The following is a 16819-nucleotide window of genomic DNA, read 5'->3' as shown; positions in this document are numbered from 1 at the left end:
AAATTATACCTCATTCCGGTTATTATAGTATAGTACAGAAGCATAGACTAGTTTATAACCCACGGTTGTTGAAATTATTAATTTTTAATATTTCATTTTATTATTATATTATTTTATTATTTAAATTTGTTTATGCTTAAATCAGTATATCCGAATAAATCTTTCATCAAAATAGCTATGTACATTTATTAGACATGTGAAAATAATTATAGTTGGTTTATTTTATAATTTTATTGTAGTTCGGGATGAACATTAATTTTTTTTTAGTCTGGATAAGTAGTATATTTATTTTGTTTTAACTCGATATTATTATAGTAATGAATGAATTATTGTATAAATTTTAATTTTATTTTTTCCAGTTCCATATTATAATTTTAACTACATCAGTTGTATTTATTATTTTTTTAACCGATACAACAAATTCAACTAACTATGTTTAATTAATTTTATTTTTATTTTAACCCAAATAATCAATAATATAGTTTTGTTTAAATCCGGATGAGTGTATATTATTTTCTTTTAACCCGGGGTCATCATACCTACCAACAAATTATCTTTTTATTTTAATTTTTTCTGACCGGTTCAATAGTATAATTTTTTGGCACAGGAGAATAGTATATATATTATTTTGTTATGGAGATTTAATTATATTTAAATATATTTAATTATATTGTGAATATTACTCATTAATGAGATATTTTATGTGAAATATTATTATATGTTTGGAATATGATCAAAATACGGGTGATAAGGCTAAGTTATCGACAAAATTTCAATTCATCTTTAATATAACTAATTATATTTAGTTAAACTTTAATTCCCGATAAATATGATGTGTGTATAGATTTTAATTTCATTTGTATTTACTTAATACCTTTACATAACAAAAATACAAATATAGATATAGATTTAGAATAATCAAATACATGTGACCAGAGTATTATCAACATAAATATAATCCCTTTAACCACATATTATATATTAAACTAGAGGCATGTAATGTGTCATCCTCATCAATGTTTAATTCAGGTTTCCTTGATCAATGAGTAGACTATCATATCAAATCAACATTTGAGCGTGGCCACGCATTTCGTAGTCTAGCTCACACAAGAGGCCAATAATATCACTGCTAAAATAGGAGGGTTAAATCCCTTCTAGATCATTCAAATTTCTCATACGATTCATAATATACCCAATGTCCACTTTTATCATTACCCGATCAAGAAAAACTTTTACTGGAATCAATGTATATTAATTCTCGTATAGAAATATAATGACTTCAGGTCTAAGGACCATTACATAATTATGACTATGAGAATTACTTATGACACAACAAATATGTAGAATCTCACATCAGGTATGTCCAGCACCATGTACATGTACATCTGCCTGTGTCTTTGACTTTAGTATCACTATACCTATGATCATTGAGATGTGATCATCAGTCAACAAACACACTAGTCTTAATGCATTATTATTGTCCCTTAATAATGATACTCGACTAGGGACCTTTAGGAATATTGATATTATTCTCATAATCTCATTTCTAAGTCACATACTTAGAGATATAGAATTGCATATCATATTCCAAGGACATTTATTAATCTAACATTTATATCGCAGTAAATTAAGAATTAATAAATTATAAAGGGAATAATCGATAGAACATAAATATTAATAATCCAAATGTCTTTAACTAAAATATCATAGTGTTTACTTTAGAGCACAAACACTAACAATCTCCTACTTGCACTAGAGCCAATCACCCATGTATCAAATACTCATGGAACTAGTATGACCATCTTGCTTCTACTGCGATAAAGCCTTATTCAATGGGTCTGCAACATTATCATTACTATGCACTTTACATTTATATCTCCTTGATCATTAATCTCATTAATAAGGTGATATCGCCTAAGGACATGCCTAAATAGTTTTCTTGGCTGTTTCGAAAAGTATCAATATATTCGGCTTCCATTATAGAATCATCAATGTTCTTATTGTGAACCATTCCAGCTAACATAACTTATATTTAGACAAAACACAAACCAGACATAGACACATAATCATCCTTGTCTATCCAGAAATTAGGTTAAGAAATTACTATCAGTATAACCCTTTACAACCAGTTCCCTATCTTCTCCATACACCAAAAATAAATCTTTAGTCCTCTTTACTTAAGAATATTCCTGAAAACTATCCAGTGACCCTCACATGGATTAGACTGGTATCTGTTCGTCATGCTCAAAGCATATGAAATATCAGGATAAATACATATTATTGTACACATTATAGATCTAATTGCTGACGCATCTGGAATTTTCTTGAACGGCCCTTATCATCTAATGATTTAAGGGGCAATTATCTTTTGAGATCATTATCCCATGAGACATCAAAATATATCCTTTTCTTTGTCTCTTGCATCATAAAATGATGTAATACTTTATCAATGTATATACTCCGATTAGGTCGATTAATCTTTTCAATCTATCTCTATAGATCTTGATCCTTAATATATAGGTAGCATAACCTAAGTCTTTCACCGAGAAACTATTTCTCAACCAAGTCTTAACAACCTGTAGAGAAGGTATGTCATTCCTTATTTGTTATATATCATCTACATATAATACTAGGAATGTCACATGGCTCCCACTAACCTTTTTGTAAACACATGGTTCATCTTTGTTTTGAATAAAGCCAAACTCTTTGACCGTTTCATCAAAATAAATATTCATTATCCTTGAGGCTTGCTTCAATCTATAAATAGATAAAAGCAACTTACAAACTATCTTAGCAAACTTTGGATTGACAAAACCCTCAGGTTGTATCATATATACATCATGTTAGGAATATGTTATGTACTTGATGATAAGCTAAACAAAACACCTTAGTAGATTTAACTTAGTGAATTTTGCAGCACCCGACGGATGATCAATTATAGTCCCGACGGATGATTTAATATAGTCTCGACGGATGACTAATTGATATCCATCGGATGAGTAGCTTATGTAACAATAAGTCATGTAGCACATTTCTGCAAACAACTTTGTATAATTTCTGTAGTAGCTTATGAGTCATGGAGATTGCTAGTAGATGTGCAGAATAGGTTGATTAAATATATATATATATATATAAGATGTCTTGTAATTCTGCACAAATGAAATAGAGACAAGTGATAAATGGCTACCCGGCAGATGATCAACAAAGCTACCCGACGGATAATCAACAAGGTTACCCGACGGATAACAAGCATGTACCCAACGGATGATCAATTCAAATATCTGTTGACAGTGACAACACAGTCACATGCGTCGATTGTTTGCAAAAGGAATGTGGCAGCCTTTTTAGCAGGGTTTTGAGAACAAAGAAGTATTACCATTTTCATGCAAGCTATGAAGGTTTTCAAAGATGCTGGAATAAAGTAATGAATGAGCATAGAGTTAGACTTGATAGTTTTATTTTATTATCTTGTATTTTTGCTATATTAATTTGGTGATATATAAACCAAGTGCAGCAAGTAGAACAACAACTAACTAGAATAAGAAAATACATTCTTAGAGAAACATTTGTAAGCTGTATCCTTTAGCATTTCTCTGCAAGTTTTAGTTGTTCATACTTGTAAGCAACTGTGAGCTTATTTGAGCTACACAGAGTTCTCTCGATATATATATATATATATATATATATATATATATATATATGGTGGATACATTCAAATCCACCAGAAAGTTTTAAAGACTTGTGTTTTTATTACTTGTGTCTTGATTTATATAATTCTTTCATTCCGCACTTTGCAAATCAAACACATATATATTATTGAGTTAGAACCATTTTTCGTAAATCTTAAAAAGAAGCCAGAATTACATTCAACCCCCCCCCTTCTGTAATTATTGTTGTATTGTTAGGGAATAACAATTGGTATTAGAGCAAGCTCTTGAAGTATAAAGAGTTTAAAGATCACAACAAAACAACAAGATGAACAAGAAGGATGTTGGAGTCAAAATTCCATTTCTGGATAAAGACAATTATCATCACTGGCAGGTGAAGAAGCACCTACATCTTCTTTCTCAAGATGGGGCCTATATTGATTACATAAAGAGAGGTCCTCATATTCCAATGAGAGTTGCTACTGGCAATGAGCCTTCAGTCCCCAAGTCTAGGCATGAATGGTCAGAACCTGATATTGAGCAAGTCAGGAAGGACAAAAAGACCACGAATATTTTATTCAATGGAGTTGATGGTGACATGTTTGACAACATCATCAATTGCAAGACAACCAAGGAGGTTTGGGACACCATACAAATTATCTGTGATGGTACTGAGCAAGTTAGAGAAAATAAGATGCAGCTGCTAATTCAGCAATATGAGCACTTTCATTGTGAAGATAGTGAGTCTCTCACTGACATTTTTAGTAGGTTTTAAAAACTACTAAATGCTCTGAATTTGCATGGAAGAGTCTATCAGACAAAAGACTCCAATCTCAAGTTCCTTAGATCTCTTCCAAAGGAATGGAAACCAATGATAGTCTCACTGAGAAATTCACAGGATTACAAGGAGTTTACCCTGGAGAGACTGTATGACATCCTGAAAACTTATGAGTTTGAAATAGAGCAAGATGAGAGGATGGAGAAAGGAAAGAAGAAAGGAGGGTCCATAGCACTGGTTGCTGAGTTGGAGAAAGAGAAAGAGGTGAATGTAGAAGCTGTTGAGTCTACTTTAAAGGTCTGTGAAAATAAGGGAAGGGGATGGTTGCAGAAAATGAAGATTCTTTGAGCCAAGATGATATGGATGATATTGATGAACATCTTGCATTTCTTTCCAGAAGATTTTCCAAGCTCAAGTTCAAGAAGAACTTTGGAGAAGCTAAGCCAAATAGAAACATGGTGGATAAATCAAAATTCAAATGTTTCAAATGTGGCTTGGCAGGGCACTTTTCCAGTGAGTGTAGAAAGTCAAATTCCAGCAAGAAGAAGTTTGAGTCTGTGGATTATAAATAGAAGTATTTTGAATTGCTCAAACAAAAGGAAAGACATTTATTACATAAGAAAATGACTGGGCAACAGATGGTCTGGATGAGGATGAAGATGTCAGCTATGTCAATCTAGCCCTAATGGCCAAGTCTGATGAAACAGAGACAAGTTTTTCAAGTAATAAGGTAATCACCACTAACCTTGCACATTTATCTAAAGCTGAGTGTAATAATACAATTAATGACATGTCTACAGAACTATATCATTTGCGTTTTACACTTAAGTCCCTCACTAAGGAAAATGCTAAAATCAAAGAAAACAATTTGTTTTTAAGTGAGAGGATTTAAGTTAGAGGAATAATGTGCTAGAGTCTCAGTTTATTGAATTCGAAAAATTGAGAATAAAATGTAAGATTGCTAAGGATGAATTAACTGAGTCCTTGAAGAAAGAAGAGATTTTGAAGAAGCAGCTTGAACGAGAGCAGGAGGTGCTTAAGGCATGGAAATCATCTAGAGATGTCCATGCTCAAATCACCAAAGTTCAAGGAATTGAGTCCTTCTGTGATGCAGCCTGGAAAAAGAGTAAAGAGAAGTTGGAATCCAATTTGGTTGAAGGATTGCTAACAGATGTAGAGTCGACGGATGATGAGAGTCATCCGTCGGATAATTAAAAAGATTATCCATCGAATGACATAAATCCTCATCCGTCGGTTGTGAGTAAACCTGTGAGTAAAGCCAAACTTGCCAAGTTAAATGAAAAATATGGATTAGTTTCTAAAAACTTTATTTCAGGAGAATCTAGTCAAGTGAAGAAGGAGAAGAAAGTGAATATTGGTCATTTGTCCATCAAGAAATTGAATGACAGACTAGAAAAGATTGAGGTTAAAAAAGAGGCTAAAAAGAAAAACAATAGAAATGGGAAAGTAGGGATTAACAAACATAACAACTACACACCTGATAAGTATGCTTCAAGAAAATATGTGTTAAGTATGGTAGTGCTAATCATTTGTCTGTTAATTGCAAACTTGCCATGCCTACTCCCATATCTGTACCACCTTCTTTTCCCAACATGAGTGTTATGCCTTCTATGCCTATGACTGCTATATCTGCACAGAATATGAATGCACAATTTACTAATATGCCATTTGCACCTAATCCTTATTATGCTTCATTTAGTATCCCTCAAATGCCATTTAGCATGCCCTACTGGAATAACGTGTTTGCAAATAGCATGCCATTTCCTGTTAATCAAAATTTGCATGATAATTATGTTTTAATGACTGGTTTCAAAGGTCCAACTCAGATGACTAAGGATGAACCTAATATCCCCAAGTCAAATGAGATAAAACCTAAGAAACCAAATAAGAAAGCTAACAAGGAAGGACCCAAGGAAACTTGGGTACCAAAATCAACTTGATTTGGTTTTGATGTGTGCAGGGAAACAGAAAGAATCTGTGGTACTTGGATAGTGGTTATTCAAGACACATGACTGGAGATTCTACCCTGCTCACAGAGTTCAAGGAGAGAGCTGGCCCAAGTATAACTTTTGGAGATGACAGCAAGGTTTATACTGTGGGATATGGCTTAATTTCTAAAGACAATGTCATCATTAAGGAGGTTGCCCTAATGGATGGTCTCAAGCATAATTTGCTAAGTATCAGCCAGCTGTGTGACAAGGGCAATTCAGTAACCTTCAATACAAAAGCATGTGTTGTGACAAACAAGAGGAGCAACAAAGTGGTTCTCACTGGAGTCAGAAAAGGAAATGTGTACCTAGCTGACTTCAACTCATCAAATGTAGAATCCATTACTTGTCTTCTCAGTAAAGCAAGTCAAGATGAAATTTGGCTATGGCACAAGAAGCTGTCCCATCTAAACTTCAAGACCATGAATGAGCTTGTCAAGAAAGAACTGGTTAGAGGTATTCCTCAAGTGGAGTTTTATAAGGATGGATTATGTGATGCTTGTCAGAAAGGAAAGCAGATCAAAGCATCATTCAGAAAGAAGCTTGATTCAACAATTGAAGAACCTCTGCAATTGCTACACATGGATTTGTTTGAACCAGTCAATGAGTTGTCCATCTCAAGGAAACGGTTTTGCCTAGTAATTGTAGATGATTTCTCAAAGTTCTCTTGGACGTATTTCCTAAAGTCTAAAGATGAGACTAGTGAAATCGTCATCAATCACATAAGGAAAGTCAACAATCATCCTGATTTCAAAGTTAAAAGAATCAGGAGTGACAATGGAACTGAGTTCAAGAATTCGGTTATGAGAGCATTTTGTGAAGAGAATGGGATTATGCATGAGTTTTCAGCAGCAAGAACTCCACAACAAAATGGATTAGTGGAAAGAAAAAATATATCACTTATTGAAGCTGCAAGAACAATGCTTGAAGAATTAAAGTTACCAACATACCTCTGGGCTGAAGCTGTAAATACTACATGTTACACTCAGAATATTTCTTTAGTTAATCAAGCAAAATGTATGACACCCTACCAATTGTTCAAGAACAAGAAGCCAACCCTAAATTTTCTTCATGTCTTTGGCTGCAAATGTTATATCTTGAGAAATCAAACTGATCAAAATGGAAAGTTTGATGTTAAAGCAGATGAAGGGATTTTTGTTGGATATGCTGTTGGTAAAGCATATAGAGTCTACAATCTAAGAACCAACATTGTTATGGAATCAATACATGTTGTGTTTGATGATAAGAAGATTGAAGGATTGCAAGATGGAGATTACCATGAGAGCCTCAAATTTGATAATGTGGAGATGGTTGGTGATGATAGTAATGATGAAAGTGATCAGGAAACAATGACAAAGGATATTGCAGAAAAATCTACTACTAATGAAACACAAACTTCAACATCTGTTGAGTTGCAAAATGCTTCATCCGTCGGGAGACATCGGCTTCATCCGTCGGAACTCAAAATACACCATCCGTCAGGTCATCAAAAGAAGCTGAAAGTCAGAATAGATTACTCACAGGAAGTTCCCCTTTCTCAAATCAAAGATCCATAAACTCAGGGGGAATTTCTAATAATCAAAAATTAATCACACATCAAGATAACAATGAGGCCTCTTCATCTAGAGCTAATCTACCCCAACAAAGAAAATGGATAAATGATCACCCCTTTGAGCTCATCATTGGTGATGTATCTTCTAGAGTTCAAACAAGGAGAGCAACTCAAGAAGAATGTCTATATAGCAGTTTCCTATCTAAGGAAGAACCAAAGAAGGTAGAAGAAGCTCTGTTGGATCCTGATTGGATTTTAGCTATGCAGGATGAGCTAAACCAATTTGAAAGGAATAAAGTATGGAAGCTGGTACCCAAGCCTAAAGGAAAGAATCCAATAGACACCAAATGGGTATTCAGAAACAAGATGGATGAAAATGGCATAGTAGTCAGGAACAAAACTAGATTGGTTGCTAAGGGCTATTGTCAACAATAAGGAATAGATTTTGATGAAACTTTTTCTCATGTTGCAAGACTTGAAGCCATCAGAATTTTCTTAGCCTATGCAGCCCATGCCAATTTCAAGGTCTATCAAATGGATGTCAAGAGTGCTTTTCTAAATGGAGATTTGGAGGAAGAAGTCTATGTGAGTCAGCCTCCTGGTTTTGAAGACCCAAATTTCCTAAATCATGTCTACTATCTTCTGAAAGCACTCTATGGACTGAAGCAAGCACCTAGAGCCTGGTATGACACTTTATCAAAGTTCCTTTTGGAAAATCACTTCACAAGAGGTACTGTGGATTAAACTTTATTCTTAAGAAATATTAATGGCTCTAGTATACTTGTTAAAATTTATGTAGATGATATTATATTTGGCTCTACAGCTGAAAAACTTTGCAAAAAGTTTACCAAATTGATGCAAAGTAAGTATGAAATGAGCATGATGGGAAAACTAACTTACTTTCTTGGTTTACAAGTTAAGCAAGTTAGTGATGGAATATTCGTTAGTCAAACTAAATATATTCATGATTTTTTAAAGAAGTTTGATCTAATGGATTGCACATCTGCAAAAACTCCCATGGCCACTGTAACTAAGCTTGAATTAAACACTATTGAAAAGTCTGTGGATATTTCAAGTTATAGAGGCATGGTTGGTTCACTTCTGTACTTAATAGCTAGTAGGCCAGATATAATGTTTGGTACTTGTCTTTGTGCTAGATTTTAGGCTGGTCCTAGAGAATCTCATTTAGTAGCTATTAAGAGAATTTTTAGATATCTCAAGGGAACACCAAAACTTGGCATTTGGTACCCTAGAGATTCTGATTTTGATCTAACTAGTTATTCAGATGCAGATTATGCAGGTTGTAAAATAGACAGAAAAAGCACAACAAGAACCTGTTAGTTTCTAGGAAACAAGGTTGTGTCCTGGTTCAGTGAAAAGCAAAATTCAGTTTCTACTTCTACAGCTGAAGCTGAATATATTGCTGCTGGTAGTTGCTGTGCACAGATTCTATGGATGAAAAACCAATTGTTGGACTATGGTCTATAAGGGGATAGGATTCCTATTTTCTGTGATAACACAAGTGCAATTGCCATCACTGAAAATCCAGTACAACATTCAAGAACAAAGCACATAGACATCAAGTACCACTTTATAAGGGAACATGTGATGAATGGTACTGTGGAACTGCATTTTTTTCCAAGTGAAAAACAGCTTGCAAACATATTTACCAAGTCACTGGATGAGTCCACCTTTTCAAGGTTAGTAAGTGAGTTAGGTATGCTTAATTATTCTTGAATCATTTCAGATATTTTGCAAGTTGTAATGCAGCCAGAAATTCAATTGGTTTTTCAGTTTTGGATGAAATTTTGGCTGTCAAAATTTACATCCCGATGGATGATCATTTTCCATCAAGTTTGATCATCCGTCAGAATACAATTTGTTAATAAAATCAATTATTTTTCTGGAATAATTTATAACTCGACGGATAAATGACTTATCCTCATCCGTCGAATTGTTTCAATCCTAGCCGTTAATTCTCTGAACATTATCCATCGAGTATACTTACAGTTTGTAAGCATAACACAACGGATAAGTGATGGAATTTTTACAGTTTATTTTTAAACGACTATTTTGGGCAATTTTTATTGGTCACTTTATTTCACCTTATTATTTTTGACAGTTATTTTCTGAGATAGTATAAAAGCAATTTCACTTTTATTCATTTTTTTTTATCATTCTCAAGATTCAATTGTTCTAATTTCTTTCTTCTCAAAAGCATACTCTCTCCCTCTCTGCAAATTCCAAATCTCTAACTATGGCACCTGTAGTGAAAATTATGTCTCAAACTGGTTATATCTATGAGAAAAACAACTTCTCAGCTTTGATGAACAAGGAGATTCAACTGTCTGGTGACTATCACAAAATGATGGATTTTGTGAAGAACTGCAAACTCAACTATGCCATGCTGGAATCACCCACCATTTACTATGAGGTTGTTGAAGAGATATGGACAACTGCAGTGTACAACTCAACAGACAAAACCATCATATTCACTTTGAAAGGTAAGCAGTTTTGCATAAATAGTGATGTTATTAAAGAATGCTTCAAGATTCCTAATAACACTGTAACTGCCTCACACACAGATTCTGATATTGTTGATATGCTTAATTCCATGGGCTATGCACTCACTACTTCTATTAAGTGAAATTAGGAGGTTAGGTCTTAGGAAAGAATGAAGTTATTTGTGTGATGTAGTAACTAAGGTGTTTTCTGGTAAAGTTAGTAGCTTTGATTCCATAAACATCTCTAAGCTTAACATGCTAGTTAATGATAAATACTTCAATTTCAGTGATTTAATTTTGTTTGAGTTAGGCTATAAGTTAGGAGAGGTCAATAAGAGAGGTAGAATTGTCTATTATGCTATATTTTTCATGATGCTTGCTAACCATCTTGTTGAGGATATTGTAGTTGAGAACCCAACCAACAAGCTGAATTGTTGGGTTCAAGAAAGAATAATAATTGCAGATTTAAACAGAGCAAACCATCACAAAGAGGTTTCCTTGTTCTACTTTCCAGTAATTGAGGGACCTCAGGTAAGTGAGGTAATTTCTTCTGTCTCCACTCTTCCAACGTCACAAATTTCTTTGTTTTCTAGTGTAGCTATGGCAACTGTGTCAATGACCAAACAATTGCCTACCCAAGCTACCAAACCAACAAAAGCTTCTAAGTCCAAAGCTAAGAAACCCCCACTCTGATTTCTTATCAATTGTAAAATCCACCAAACCTAAAGATGGGAGTGTGAAGGTGGGTAAGAAAGGTGAGGGACAGGTTGAAAATCAAAGAAGCCCTAAGAATAAGGATGGAGAGGTGAGAAATTCCCAGCCTAGCCACACTGCAGTTTCCCAACAAACTGCAGTGCTTAATAAGGACTCTAGCTCATTTCTGGTTTCATCCTCCTAACAGGATGTTACCATTGAAATAAGCTCTCAACCAAGAGCACAGGCCAAAAGGGTAAGGGACACAAGCTCACCCCAAACTTATACTAGAAAGAGGAAATCAAAAACCCTTGGGGATGCACAGGGTTCACACACTGTGCATACTGGTGCTAAAGACACAGTCACTGCACCTTCTCAAAGTCAGGTTGAGGTGGCTCCAATAAATTTGGAGTCACAACCAAAATCTCTAATAATTGAATCACCTGATACACCAAACTCTCCCACACACTCATTGGATGTTGACATGATAAACACATCACTTCCAAATTCTCCATATTTAACTCTCTTGGAGAAGCCAAAATCCAAGCAAGTGAGCATCATCTTCTAGATGATTTATTGGCTCACTTGCCATTTCTTTCTGAGACTGTTAAGACATCTGTGCCAAAATTTTCATCAATCTGCACAGAGTCTACAATAGTCTCCACTCCAAACTCAATTATTTCTTCTATCCCGATGGATATCTTTCATCAGTCGAGTAGTGATGGTATCCCGACTGATAAGCTTAATAGCAGTCATCCGTCAGATAGTCAAACTGCTAACCCGACGGATATTCCTCATCCGTCGGGTGTCTCTGCACAGCTTCAAATTTCATCAATTATTACAAGTGCAGAAGACTTAGTAGTAGTGCAATCACTCCTAGGACTGAGGGAAGGGAGTGATATGAGTGAGAGTCTGGGTTGCTCCCAGGAAAAAGGAGAGGAAAAGAGTGAACCAATACAGTCCATTTCTTCAGGACTGGAAAAAGTGAGTGAGAGGAGTCCCACCTTAGATGGTGAAGGTGAGGGTGTGAGGGTGGGGAGCCAAGGAGAGATCTTGATGTAAGAAAAGGGAGATAATAAGAGAAATGCAGGTACATGAGATACAGAGGTGGATGTCACTGTAAGTGAGTTAATGAATGTCCAAGATGCTAACAGGGAGGAACTACTTCAGCAAAGTCAAGCTGTTATAGATTCAACCTCCGTGAATGCTGAAGAATTTACTCACCCTGTTCCAGCATACCAACTTCTAGCTGGACAGGGTAATGACAATGCATAAAGTATGCTACATTTGGTGCACACCTCACAGTCTATGCAAAGAGCAAAGGATGCAATTACAGCTCTGCCCTCTACAGCTGGTGATATTGACTATGAGACTGGTAGTTCAGAAGATTTCTTTGGTGGTAAGGATGCAGAAAGTGAAGAAGGACCATTGGACATAGGGGAGAAGTAGGTCCTAGTTCCAGATCAGGTATGCCATCTTGGGCATTATCAAAGCAGTGTGATGAACACTATTTTAAGACAACCCTGATTCAACTTATAAATCAGACATATTCTACTCTTTAAACCACAACAAATGCCAGCACAAAGAAACTCCTTCAAGCACAACTTGCTTCTCTGCAACTACAACAAATCCAAGGTTTTCAACATATTCAGGATGTCACTACTATCAAAGGTGAAATTGATCAAATGAAAAGGGACATCTCTAAAAGGTTGGATTCTAAACTTCCAGAAGCTACAATGCTTGACATTAAGAGACAACTCAGGAAGAATTCTAATCTTGCCACAAAGATAGATGCCTTGGATACAAGAATGACAGCAATGGAAGCCTCTATAACAGAAATACATCTCCACTAAGCACAACAAATAGACTTGCTTCAAAGGCTAGTGGCAGCACAAACCTCCTCTTCTACTCAACTTGCTGATAATAAAAAGGGGGAGAAAAAAATCTATTCTAAGGGAGAAAGCTCAATTATCTTATTCAGTCAAGAAGAATCAAGAAGTGAGGGGGAGCAAAAAGTGCTCAATGTTCAAGTAAGTAAAGCAATTGTGCCAACAATTGTTTTCACAATGCCACCTGCTAAAGATAACATAGATCTAATCAAAGAAGCAGCAACCAATTTGAGAGCAGCTGAGAAGAAGCAATTGAGTCCAAACAATTGGGAGAAAATTGACGAGAACATCCAGAAGATATTTGGCCCTATTCAGAAGCCAGAGAAAGCTTTCAATCATCACTCTAAAGTCATAAAAATCTCTGTGAATGATATAAGTATAAACTATCTGGAAAGGGGTTAAACTTCCTGTGTCAAGTCTCCAAAGAGATATCTCATCATGAAGGCCAAATGGAATTATCCTAAGGGTTCAAACAAGAATCCTATGGATACAGTGTTTGAGACACCAAAGCCAAATGAAAAGAAACTGTTGTCAAGATCTATTGTATTCTACAAGGATCTAGCTGATTCAGCACTGAAAAGAAGAATTGCCAAAATTTACAGAAATGGTAAGAAGATTTGTGTGGTGATTGGACACCCACTATTTGTGGAAGCTAAGAAGGAAGATAAAGAAAGAATCAGGCTAGAGAAGAAGCAAGCTGCTTTAGATGCTAAGAACCAAAAGCAAAAGAAAGAACAAGCTGCTATCTTGGCCAAGCTTCAAGCTGTAAAAACCACAACAGAACCTCCTGTACAACCGACTGTAATCACTGAACCTAAGGATCTAAAAATGCAAGAAGAATCGCAGTAGAAAAAAAGGTTTAGATATAAACTTCATTCCAAGAGGAAAGTGAACTTTGATGAAGAGGAATTGGAAGATAAGTTTCCCAAAAATCCTACAACTACAACTCAGACATTAAAACCCTCAGTGGTATTTGAAGAATTCAAAGTGGTTGATCCAATAAGAAATATTCATGGTGAACCAATTGTTCCCAAGGATGAGCCAGTAGACTGGGATAGTTTACCAATTCCTGAGCTAAATTTGCCCATCTTCAAGACAAAGAAGACAAAGACTAGAGCCAACAAGAAAATGAAGCCTATATCTTTCAAATCCAAAGCTCTAACCAATTCCCAACCCACAGTCAATAAGACAGATCTCATATACATTTGTGATATCAAGGAATTTTTAGGCTTCAATCTCTACTTGAATGAATTGGAAGAAGTGAGAGGAATTGATGCTTACAGACATTCTCCTGAAAGACTGGTATTCAAATATAAGGAAGGGAAAGAGATGACATGGCCTCTTCACAGGATTCTCTAAGAAAGCCAATCTGTTAGATTAAAGTCTACTGATCCTTCAAGAAGAACTTTGGATACAATGTGACTGTGTTATTCCCAGTGAACTAACAATGAGATTTACAGAAGGGGGGTTGAATGTAAATCTCAAAACTTTTTCAAGTTTTGAGCAGTTTCTAGTCTATGTGTTTTGATGAGCAAGTGTGTGTGAATTGCTTTAAGCTAATGCAGACAGATATATATTCAAACATAAATGTAAAGAACACAACAGACTTAAAAACTTTTCTGGTGGATTTGTTGTTCCACCAGAGATGTGTTATTTCAGAAAATCTGTGATTTAAAGAATTAAATCACAGCTGCTTTCTAGTACAAACTAGATGATTTTCTCTCTGGATTTTTCTAAACAGCTCTGCAAAATTCACATCTAATTACTAGCTGCTACTTGGTTTATATATCACCAAGTTTACAAGTGAAGACAAAACTGTAAAATACAATTAAAAGGTTCTTCACATGTTTCTTCTTCATTTCTCTATCCAATGCAATTTAGGTTTGGCTGTGAATCTTTGAATACTTCCTTGTTTGCACCAGAATGGAAATGCTGTATTTTCTTGATTCCTCCTAGAGGCTGCCACATTCCAGTTTGTCTCTGTCAACCCATGTGCCTCTGTCAGCTTATGAATTATCACTATGAACAGCTATTGAACTAAGCATCCGTTGAAGCTTTCATCCGTTGATGATTTATCCGTTGAAGCTTTATCCGTTGATGTATTAGCAGTTGAAGCTTTATCCGTTGACGCACTTATCCGTTGATGGATCTTATCTGTTGAAGCTTTAGAGACATCCGTTGAAGCTTTGTTTCTTATCCGTTGGAGGTCTTTAATATCAGTTGATACTTTTTCACTTATACAAAATTACAAGGCATGAAATATTTACAATTAGCCCTCCTATTTGCATATGCACTAGTAGTCAACATGACTGATAATTTCCCACAACATCTAAGAAGTACAACTTAAATACAGAGACTGAAATGTGCTACAATACTAAACTTATTTCTAAGTGAAGCTACTCCTTCAACGGATAGCCAAGATGGTCTTATCCGTTGAGGCTACAAACACTAGATTTCTACTTAAGTGTTTTGTTTAAGTTATCATCAAACTAATACACATATTCCTAACAATCTCCCCCTATTTATGTCTACTAGAATTGTAGGCATAAATTTGGGTTTAACTTGATGATAACAAAACACTTAATAAACATATGAACTGTAATAAAGCAGAAATTCAAAAGTACTGTAAAAATGTGTATGCTGAGATGGAATTGAAGAATTACATTGTTTCCAAGGGTGCTCCTTTAACCTGAGCAGATTAATTTCTTTTCCTTTGACCCCTTGTTTTCTTTCCTAGCCTCCTGTCATTCTCCTCCATTTGGAGTTGGAGTTGTTTGTAGAACTCAGCTTCATCTTCTTCATTGATGTCCAACTTAGATTGCATATCCTTGAGAGTTTCATTACTGGCAATCTTGAGCTGATCTTCAAGTCTGAAAAATCTTCTGACTCCTTTATTGTCTCTGAACTCCATCAACCAATGAGGTGATTATGAACTGTAATTCCTCTTTCTTGGATGAGTAATGTTCTAGGCAAGGCATTGGGCTCCCACCAAGTCTTCCTTATGCTGGCAATCTTGTTGAGAATCTCAGTCTTGGCAATCCTGGTAAAGCCTTATGGCTGAGTAGACTCTAACCAAGATAGAGTAGCCTTCATTCAGAATCCTATAGAGAGGCCAAGTCCTTTCCCCACTTCCTTTGTATTTGAACACTAGTCTCTCTGGAAGCTGTCTGTAGGCATCTATTCCCCTTACTTCCTCCAGCTCATCCAGATAGAGTTCAATGTCTGAAAATTCCTTTATGTCACAAATGTGAACATAATCATCCTTAGAGGCTTGTGGCTTAGGCTTAGGCTTCTGAGTGAATTTGACTGAGGTTAGAGGAGTTGTTGATTTAAATTTTCCTTTTCTGTTTCTTTGAAGGTAGAGAAGTGGTTAAGAAGGTGGGCAATTTGATGGTGTCCCAATCAATTGGTTCCTCCTTAGGAGTGATTGTTTCACCATGGATGTTTATGAAGGGGTCAGGCACAATGGGTTCAGGAATAGAAGGTAGTGGTTTGGATTTTGATTGGGTTTCTTCAGTCTCATCTACCATCTTTCTTTTTGCATTGGCCTTCTTTCTGTTCCCTTTCTGCCATTCCTTTCTTTCCTTACTCCTTTCTTCCACATCATCACTAATCATGTCCCCCATACCTGCATCTTCACTTTTGTCCTCAATTTCTTTTTTATCTTCAGCTTGACTTGACTTTAGCTGTTTTTCAAGCTTTGCTTGTGCTCTTTTGTCAGCCTTTAGCTTTTTAGCTTCTTCCTTC

Source organism: Apium graveolens, chromosome 5 (genome assembly GCF_009905375.1).
Source record: "Apium graveolens cultivar Ventura chromosome 5, ASM990537v1, whole genome shotgun sequence".
In the NCBI taxonomy this organism is placed as follows: domain Eukaryota; kingdom Viridiplantae; phylum Streptophyta; class Magnoliopsida; order Apiales; family Apiaceae; genus Apium; species Apium graveolens.
Note: the sequence above shows the minus strand (reverse complement) of the source record.